Raw genomic sequence first — 10695 nt, forward strand, 5'->3', positions numbered from 1 at the left:
CACTCATACAGGACATCCTTGGTATCTCAAGTCTAAGGACCAGATATACCACTAGGACTACGGAATCGCTGTCTGAAAATAAGGCATCATCAACCATCCAGCATTCCGTAAGCAGATCAATTAGTGAACTCATTCTCCAATGAGCACCTGTACTGTATCCCTAGTGTCCCTACACGAGCAGCTATGAGACCAGCTGCATCCATCATATGGATGGGTATACAGCACATCAGTCTGTCCGGTTATCACGATGTCCCTCTCGAGTAACCTATGACCGGGATTATTTAGGATATGTGTTTAAAGGTGAATCGATCTCATTATCGTGATCTCATCACGATCTGATTCCCATTGCACAAATCCAAGGACATCACAATATATGTATGCATTTATGCAATAGTTATAAAGTGATATGCGCCAAAATATAATAAGCAAAAAAGATTCTATATCAAGTCACACGTGTCTTCACTCACGTGACTGGCTTGTTGGGCACCTATGACTAGCAAAAAGTTCATAAAATAAAAATTAAAAAGCAAAAAGAATGGAACTACTTGCTTTGAACGCAAGAAAAAGAATACAACTTGGGATGAATCAAGCTCCTCCGAAGACGAGAAGAAAATCAAGAAAGATAAGTTGGCAAACTATGCTTTACGGACATTCAACGATGAGGTAATTGAAACCCCCTTAATTTATTTTGAAATTACTTGATATTTTTCATGATGCATTTTATTTTTTTTTGTTTAGAATTAATTTTCTTGAAAATTACATGTTTTATAATTAAAATGCAAAAAATAGGAATCTTGCTTATCATTCTAGTAATTTCGAAAATAATCATGAAAATTACATATTTATGATAAACAAAATGATTAAAAATATCTTATGAAATCATGCTATATGTGGTTAAGAAGTAATAATGTGTATCATGTTTGATTTACATTGTTGAATGGTATCATGCTTGATTAACTAATTTCTCGATTTTGATTAAATGAAATCATGTTTGATTTGAAGTAATGCATAATGATGTAATAAAAATATTAGATGTTTATGATACAATGATTGACGATTTTATGCATGAGATTTTAAAAAGTTATACATGATGATTTGGTCTTGATGGTTTTTATGACGAAATTCATTTTTTGATCCTAAATGTTGATGCATGTTTTTATTTGGCATCAAAGAAAAGAATATGCATGTATGAAATAAATCACTTGAATTAAAACAACTAAAAAGTGGAAAGGTTTCTTCTTGAAAATTTTATTTTTTCAACTTCATTGATTTTTCAAAAAGAAAAATTAATGAATCTGTTTGTATTACTTTTGTGAATCTCTTGAATATGATCTTGATTTGATGATTTAAATGAGCTTTATCTTGATTTTTCAATATTTTTAAATTGAGATTTCTTATGCTTAAGTCAAGATTTTATATGCATGAATTAATATCTTGTTCTCTTACAAGATTGAATGAATTCTATCTATATCATGATCTCCTAAGAATTCTTTTTATTTTTTATTTAAAGTGGAGATATGTCAAAATGAATCATGTCTTTTGGTATTCAAGTGATTTTATCTTTCATGACATGATGTAATTGTATTTATGGCTTGTATGCCTTGAAATGATTAAAATATTTTACACTATTTTGTTCTTTCCTTCTTCTTTCTTATTTACAATGATAAAATGGGGAGAAATTTTGATCATGCATAGTAGGATATAATTGCTATAATAAGAATTTTACAAAGTTACATGCCTTAATAACATGTTGGAAATTATGTGTTTTGGATACAAAAATTTCTATGATAATAAACATGTTTTATCTTCATGATTGAATTTGAAAATCTATAGCAAAACCTTGTCTGAATGAATGAAAGTATTAAATATTATTTTCGGATCTTCTTGATACTAACAATCGGATTTTCTTGATACATTATTCTCTTCTGGACTTAATAAACATATGTCATATCGAGTTAGATTCATATCATTGATTTTTGACATATGGAATCAACTAGCAAATGCATTTCTCATAGACTTATCATGTGAAAAATATCTTTCGAGAAATGGATTTGATGATTCCTTCTTATATCTTTATAGAAATAGTTTTATGTGCAAGAATTTGATTCACACACATATCTTGATCCTTGTAAAAATGAAGAATGCTTTAATATCTTATCAATTTTAACTTCATTCGAGTAAGCTCACAAGTGACTTTCCTCTTTCATGCAAAAAGATAATAACAAATAAAGAGGAAGAAGTAATGAAAACTATCTCCATGTCATGTTTTCCTTAAGATGTTTGTATAATTGATATCCTATCACTCATTGTTGAAAAGTGACATAAACCTAGTTATGACATGAATCATTACCGCACTTACATTTAAAATTTACTTATATCGTTCTCCTTTTTGTCGATGACAAAGGGGGAGAAATATATGAATTGATGTTATAAGTGTCATATTTGAATTTGAATTATGTTAAGATATCAAAAGAAGCTTGCAATGAAATATATGGTAAATTGATGATAGAAATGCTATGATTGCCATATGCCATGTTTGCATCATGTTAAGATATCAAGAACTTACATCATAATTTTACTTGCTGATAACTTACCATGTGATGAAATGCTATGATTTATTGCTAAAATGATGCATGCAATACTCATGCTTTTTATTATGATGTATGTGATGTATTGCATATGATGTGAATCATGATTAAAATTGCCTTAATTTGAATTCAAGATTTATCTCAATTATGAAATTTTGAAATAAGAATGATTACTCACCTTTGTCATGATTTAGAAATTGACATAAAGGATCTTTCCTTCTTTAGAAAGGGCCTTCCTTTCCTTTTGACAATGACAAAGGGGGAGATAGCTAACTTCCACAATTCAAGAAGAAAACAAAATTTGTACTTCTCAAAAGAGAAGAAATTGCTATCTTGAACATCACCGATAATTGCTAGCTTGAAATATCAAGAAAATACAAAAATGTTCTATCTTGCCTATCTTAAGATGCTAAACATGCTAAACTTGCACTTTGCAATGAAAGCAAAATTGAGAGCTCAAACATTGCAAAAGAAGCAAGAATCATGAGCTTACATAAGAAAGCTATCTTGCATTAGCTTTCGAAATCTTTGCTAGCTTGTATGTAGTAAAACTTGCATATCGTAAAAATTGATAGCTTGTAGTCTAAAGAGAAGCAAACAGTTGCTATCTCATGAAAAGCAAACATGCTAAACTTGCACATCTTTAATTGCTTGATTGCATAATGATAAAATTTGATACTATATTTTTCATGCAATGAGTTGAACCTATATTCCAAACACAAGAATAGTTGGACTTCTCCTTTTTGTTGATGACAAAGGGGGAGAAGTATGATGTTATGCATAAGTTTATGCATAAGTTCATGATGAATATTGCAATGACCTAAATTCAGTTTGAATTCAAGGTTCTATCAATATGGCATATTGATAGGGGGAGTTTGTTTAAACTTCGGGAGTTAAGGTTAACTCCGTCATTAAGTGGTTGTCATCATCAAAAAGGGGAAGATTGTTGAATCTTGTATTTTGATGATGAAACCACTTGATATATGTTTATAATTTAATATGTATTTTGAGTGATGCAGGATGCTTCGATCAGGATAAGACAATTAAAGGAGGAAAAATTATATTATGCTGGAGGAACATGTCAGAAGATTGGACATCGGGCCGGTGGATCGGTCGATGTATCGATAGAAGGCTTCGGGCCGTGGACTCGAGCATCGGGCCAAGAAGAGCGGGTATTGTGCCAAGGATATCGGAGTTGCCGAGTCAACTGGCCAATTGGGCAATAGGCCGCAGGAGAGGACGATGTACCGAAGAATCGGACGAAACGTCGAGGGACCAATGACATGCCGGACAACTTGGTTAATTGCTTAGGATTAATTGTCTCGATCGAAGTTTTATTTTACATGTGCAGGATTAACTACGATGGAAGAAAGACATGCAGTAGGAGTTGCGTCAGAGTCAATACTATGATCACATTGGGAGTTCGAGAGTTCGATGGAAGTCTAGACGGTCGTCGGAGGCTCTATAGGAACAAATCCGAGAAGTCCAGAAGCTTGCTAAAGAAGCTCATCGGAACTCGCCAAGTGGATTATCGCAAGTCCAGGAGTTTGCTGGAAGTCCGCCAAAGCATCGCTGAAGGTTCGTCGGAAGTTCGTCGGAAGCTCGCCAGAAGAAGCGATTGACGCACCGGAGCAAGTTGCAGTAAATGTCTTAAAAAATATCGTAGTTAGCATGTAGATTAAGTTAGGAATGGGAGGTGATCCCATTAACTTAATATGGGGGCAATTGGGCCCTTGATAGACCCAAATTAGGCCGAATGGATCAACCCATTCAGACCAGAATTCCTGCTAAGCGGTGGCACTGCCCATAAGATGGTCTCCCAGGAAAGCTGGGCGGTGCAACCGCCCAGGTTAGGCGGTGGCACCGTTTGAGCTTAGTCTCCGAACGAGACTGGGCGGTGCAACTGCCCCAGTCAAGCGATGGCACCGCCTGGGCTCAGTCTCCGAGCAAGACTAGGTGGTGCAATTGCCCTTGTCAGGTGGTGGCACTGCCCAGAGGCTCAGTCTCCGAGCTGCCAAGCAGTTGTACCGCCCCAGTCAGGAGGTAGTACCGCTAGGACCCTGGAAATCTGAGAAATGACATTTTTGAGCTCCAAATTTAAACCAGTTTGGGGCCTATATATACCCCACCCTTTCCTACATGAAAGGGCACCGAAAGCTTGATCTTACTCTGTGATTTTAGAGCTCAAAAGTGTTGTAAAGGCTAGAAGTTCTCCTCCCTCTTTTCTTCCAAGTTTTGATCTTTCAAGAGAGGAGAGAAAATTCTATAAGGGTTGTCTCCTAAGCCCATCAAAAGGAGTGAAACTATAAAAGGGTGGTTGGCCTTCGCCTATTGAAGGAAGGTCTTTAGTGGACATCGGTGACCTCGTCGGAGGAGGAAGTCGAAAGTGGATGTACGTCACGTTTGACCGAACCACTCTAAAATCTGGTTTGCATTTCCTTTGTGCTATTTATCTTAACTGCAAACTGCTTTCCTTACTTTACTTCAAATATGTTTTCGTAAGCTTTCAAAGTTATTATCTGCATGAAATGACTTTTACGTCGGAATCGGATTTCAACGTACGAATGCAGTTTCAATCGTCGAAAGTTTTCCGCTACACTAATTCACCCCCCCCCCCCCCCTCTTAGTGCTCTTGATCCTAATAAATCTATCATGTTATAATGAATAAGAATCAACAATATAAATAGAAGAAATATCTTTACTAAATTTAGAATCATTGTCAACAATAGATAATTTGACAATTCCCTAAGCGGAATAGTCTTTTCCAACAAAAGTTCTATTACGAGATAGAATTAACTTCCCGGATTCAAATACAGATTTAATTCCAGATTTACTAAGGAGATTCTCACTCACTAAATTTCTACTTTAGTACATGAAGAACATTAGTAAGAGTGACTTTCTTTCCCGAAGTGAAAGTGAGTTCCACATTTCCCTTGCCAATCACCTTAGAACGAACTTCATTTCCCATTTGAATCTCTTGCCCTTTTGTAACTTCTTTGTAAGTCTTGAAAAGTGCCTTATCATATCAAATATGGACGGTAGCACAAGTATCATACCACCAATTAAAAACCTTACTATATATGGCATTCACTTCGCTCACTGTAGCGATTATATTATCATCTCCCTAAACGGAGTTGACTTCTAGTTTCTGGCCCTTTTTAAAACTGCAATCCCTAGCAAAATGATCAGGTTTTCCACAAACAAAATAGGCTCCACTCTTTGGCTTCTTAAATTTTCTTTAATCCCTTTTGAGGCCAAAATGATTCTCCTTGTTTTGCTTGCCTTTATTGAAATTCTTAGACTGATTCATAGCATTTGATTTTATATTATTAAAAAAGTTCTCACTCTTGTCTCTCATCCTCGATTCCTTCTCGATTCGAAGATATTTTTGAATTTGCTCCAAAGTGATATCCTTGGAGTTATACAAAATCTTCTTCCTATACCCTTTCCAAGATGAAGGCAACTTGGCTATTATAGCCCCTACTTGAAAAGGTTCAAGAAGTTTGATTATTTCAGCCTTCAATTGATTAACAATGACCTGCAACTCATGCACTTGTGCCAAGATTGGCTTGTCATCTACAAACTTATAATCAAAATATTTAAAAATTAAAAATTTCTTTGTACCTTCTTCCTCGATATGATACTTGAATTCCAAAGCATTCTAAATTGCTTTCTGTAGATGGTTCACCATATAAAGATCATAAAGTCGATCCGAAAGAGTATTGAGAATGTGTTCTCTACACATGACTTCATCTTCATTTCTCTTCTTTTGTTCAGCCTTGACTTTATCGGTGTCATCATTAGTTGGATCAGGAATTGGTTGAAGATTTGGATCAAGCATATAGATGATCTTCAAAGCAGTCAACATGAACTTCATCTTGTCTTGCCAACGAGTAAAATTCATTCCATTAAAACGATCCAAACGAACAAAATCTTGATTCAATAATTTGATGGTATTTGTGGCTTCCATGGTGAATTTGTATAAACTCACAAAATATCGTTTTTAGATTATTTAAAAAAATACGACAAAGAAGAGAATGAAAACACTATGGAAACAAACAACAAACACAAGATCAAGAATATTATAAGAAATATATTTAGGCTTGAAACGTATAAAAACGCTTTCTTAAAAATGATATTTGCGCCCTCTTCTCAATAAGATTGCTATGAGTTTGATGTAAATAGTTTTAATGGATATGACAAGCTTTTAGAAGATATGTATTAAGCAAACAATAAAAAATCTTCAAAGAGGAATTAGAAAATGTCTAATTCAATTACTTGAAAAATAAAGAAGAAGAGTTTGAAAAAGATGTATCATTATTTACCCTCAAATACCTATTTATAAATATTTTTCTCAAAAAACACAATATTTGAAAAATAACTATCAAAATAACTAAAAAAAATCACCTTTTCAAATAAATATTTTAATTTTTTTTTAAATTTGAACAATTTATAACATTGTATCCTAGGCAGTTTCTCATCGGATCGGATGATGGTACCAGATCGAGGAATACATTTAAGGTAGTGCTAACACATCTCTTAATTTTTTTTCTCTTAACTTTCTATTTTGTTTTGATTTATATTACATGTTTTCGGTTTAACCGGAGTCAGATTTTTGTATTACTATTCTAACAATAATGCTGTCTTTCAGGGAACGTTTGTGCTTAGTAACATTGCGAGTCTGAGAAGGATTTGACGATGAATTAATTGTGTTGTTCCCACCAACGGCTTCGTCAGCAAGCATAATATGCTACGAGTGGCTTCTCTATGGTGCTTAGTGAACCGCACATATTGGGTTGGTGTTGGCTTATACGGAAAGGTGACAAGATTCCAAGAAGCAGGGTAATCTTGTAACTATAATAATGGATAGCGATCCATGTTTGGATTGCAAGGTTTATAATTTTATGTACATGCAGAAGCTCACTCGGTTTTCAACATTCTAACTCTCAGAAACCCTTTATTGCAATTTCTGTGAGAATGATTCTCGATTAGGGCATGATCTATAGTTAAAGATTGATTTATAAAGATTCGATAAATATATTATTATTAATTTTAGTCCAAATATTTTGATCCATAATTTAGGTAAGATAAAATTGATGAATCAATTAACCCATCAAACATGTATATTTCTTGTGCTTTGCATGGGCAGTACACATTTTCATCAATTTTTTTTTTTTCACCGAAACCTATAATTTAGGTTGAACGAAGAGAGAGATAATATAACATTTTTTGCACTATGGCATGAAGTAGCATCAAATTTTCTCCCGTGATAACACAAAGTAAAGTCACAAAGAGTTTAAGGTCTCCCGAAATCATGTAGATTAATCTTGAATCCTCTATTGGTGTCTAAATAATTAAGAAAAACAAGTGCTTGACACATTGGAAAATACACCTGCTTTGTCTAGATTTTAAGTGAATGAGCACATAATTCAAGATACTTTGGGGCATAAAAAAGTGAATATGCTTGCTCTGGTTATCTCCTATAAGATAAAGAAGCTTTGGCTATGTACAAAAGCTGTTCTGTGATTGATCCAGAGTAACCATGCTATTTATGTTGACCTAACTAATCTTTGATCTTAAAGTAGCTGGTAAGACCAACAGTACTCGTTAATTATCTAATATAAGAGATCTCTAGCAGTGTAATTTTTAATATAAAATCTTCTTCAGAACATGGCAATTAGAGAGAGAGAGAGAGAGAGAGAGAGAACTTCTAGAGCAAGGGAGAGGAGATGGGATGCCATCCAAATAAATTTATATAGTGATCAAAAAATAATTGGTATTTTTTTCATGTGTATTTATTCTCTGTCTTATTTTTTTATATTTTTATATTTTTTATTTGAGAAATATGATTGATATGTCATAATTAAATTTGAATATATATATATATATATATATGTATATATATGTATATATATGTATATATATGTATATATATCTCATTGATATATCAAAATTAAGGGTAAGATTGTGTATATAACCCTTTCCAAATTCTGCAGTGAGAGTCTAGTGCACTAAATACATCCTTTATTTATATTTCATTGAAATCCATATCTACTTAAAAATTATATATTAATTATCTATATTTAATTATCAAAATTGGGTTGAATATTTATGAAACTAAGTCGGTAATAATTTTTAAAAATTAATATATTCTATAATTAATAAAAAAAAAATATTTAAATAGTTTGATAATGAAAAATGGATACCAGTGAAAAAAGATAGGAAGGTTGAGAGTTAACAAATAATATTTTTTTTATTTATATTTATAATAAAAAATAATTAAATATCATTGAAATTTAAATAATTTTAAGGTATATTTTAGTCATTTTAAGACTAAACCTAACTGGTCAAAGTCCAATTTAATCTAAATTATTAAATCTATTTTTTTATAATATTGATATTCAAATCCAAGCATTTGTTTAATATATGAATAAGTTTCTCATCTCTAATCTCTGATGTACCTACTAACGCTTAGGTTAATTATCATTTTCAAAATGATGACAAATCTTTTATGATTGTAGATTGGGATTAGATATTTCGAACATGTTTGTACTTTCAACACCAATCAATTATCTTTTTCTTGATGATATTAGAAGTTGACATTTCTTGTACTGATTTTTTATATAAAAATAATAAAATATATTACTAAGAAAGTCGGCACAAAAATCACTCCTTAAGTTGAGTGAAAAAACGAGAGATATTTAGAGGGATAACTAAACTTATCCTTCATAACTAGATTAGACACCTACTTTACTAACCTATTGTCCTCTTTATAGATATGATTAAGAACAAAGTTATCAAAGTCACTGAAGTCTTCTTCGTAGATAACACCAATGTGCGAGAAACAATAGAGAGAGAAACTTTTGTTTGTCGATAGGGGATCCCCTCATTGGCTAAAAATGAATCCATTCTCCTTATTGAGACCTTCATCATATTTTTTTAATTATAAGTTTAGCATAATTTTTTGAAAAAACAATCATAAGATTAAAAGTTTAATAATCCACACAATAATTATATAAGTTAGAGATTTGCAATGGTATTTATAAAAGATTTCATCTCAAAGTTTTTCAAATCGATCACAAACTAATGATAATAGTAACACCAATAGATTATTTGGGGTTATTCGTTCAATCATTTATCTTTCCTTTATAGAGTTAGATTTAGGTTGCACAAAGGTTAGGAAAAATTATAGAAATCCCAACATAAACTAATTTATATACGATGTTTGCAAGTTTGATCAAATAATGTACGATGTTATTCATCATCCATCACAATCACATTGGATCCTTTTGATTAATAATAATTAGATCACACTATTATTGCAACCAAATGAAAAAGAAGGAGAGCATTGAATCACAATTTCAATCATGTTTATGTGAAAGTGTAAAACAGAAGAATAGTCCACATCTTATCAGAGTCAACTTTTCATTGGAATAGTTGATGGTGACCCAATTCCTGCAGACAAGCCACGTAAGATTAGAAACCTGATCTCATGCGTTGCCCACCAGCAACATGATGTGTTGGCTTGGAGATCTTCAACATCGGTAAAAGTTGAACTCTATTCTCATTTGTATGACTTGTCACCGATATATATATATATATATATATATATATATATATATATATATATATATATATATATATATATATATATATATATATATATATATATATATATATATAACACGATCAAATCAATGTATTGATTATTATAATCATAATAATAAAGTCAAAAGTTTTAATTATTTAGGAATGATTAGATGGATCTTTTAAATGTCATATACTTCTTAGTTAAGTTCATAATAATTAAAATTTTATTTATAATTTTTATTAATATATTTATATATTTTTTTTTTATCTTTCATCATATCATTAATATTAATTCATTCATTTTTTTTTGTTGACTATTGCATTTGGAGGTTTCTTAACCGCATGTCTCTATCGTCCTAAAGTAATTTTCTTTCATCTTATCTTTTACATATTTAGTTATGCATGAATAACAATAGTTTTTTTTTTTTTTTATCTTTCCTAATAATATCTATCTCAATATTCTAATTTTGATAACATAAATATTTTTATATATATTATTTCTAACTATACAACAGTC

This window comes from Musa acuminata, chromosome BXJ2-5 (assembly GCF_036884655.1).
Source record: "Musa acuminata AAA Group cultivar baxijiao chromosome BXJ2-5, Cavendish_Baxijiao_AAA, whole genome shotgun sequence".
Classification (NCBI taxonomy): Eukaryota; Viridiplantae; Streptophyta; class Magnoliopsida; order Zingiberales; family Musaceae; genus Musa; species Musa acuminata.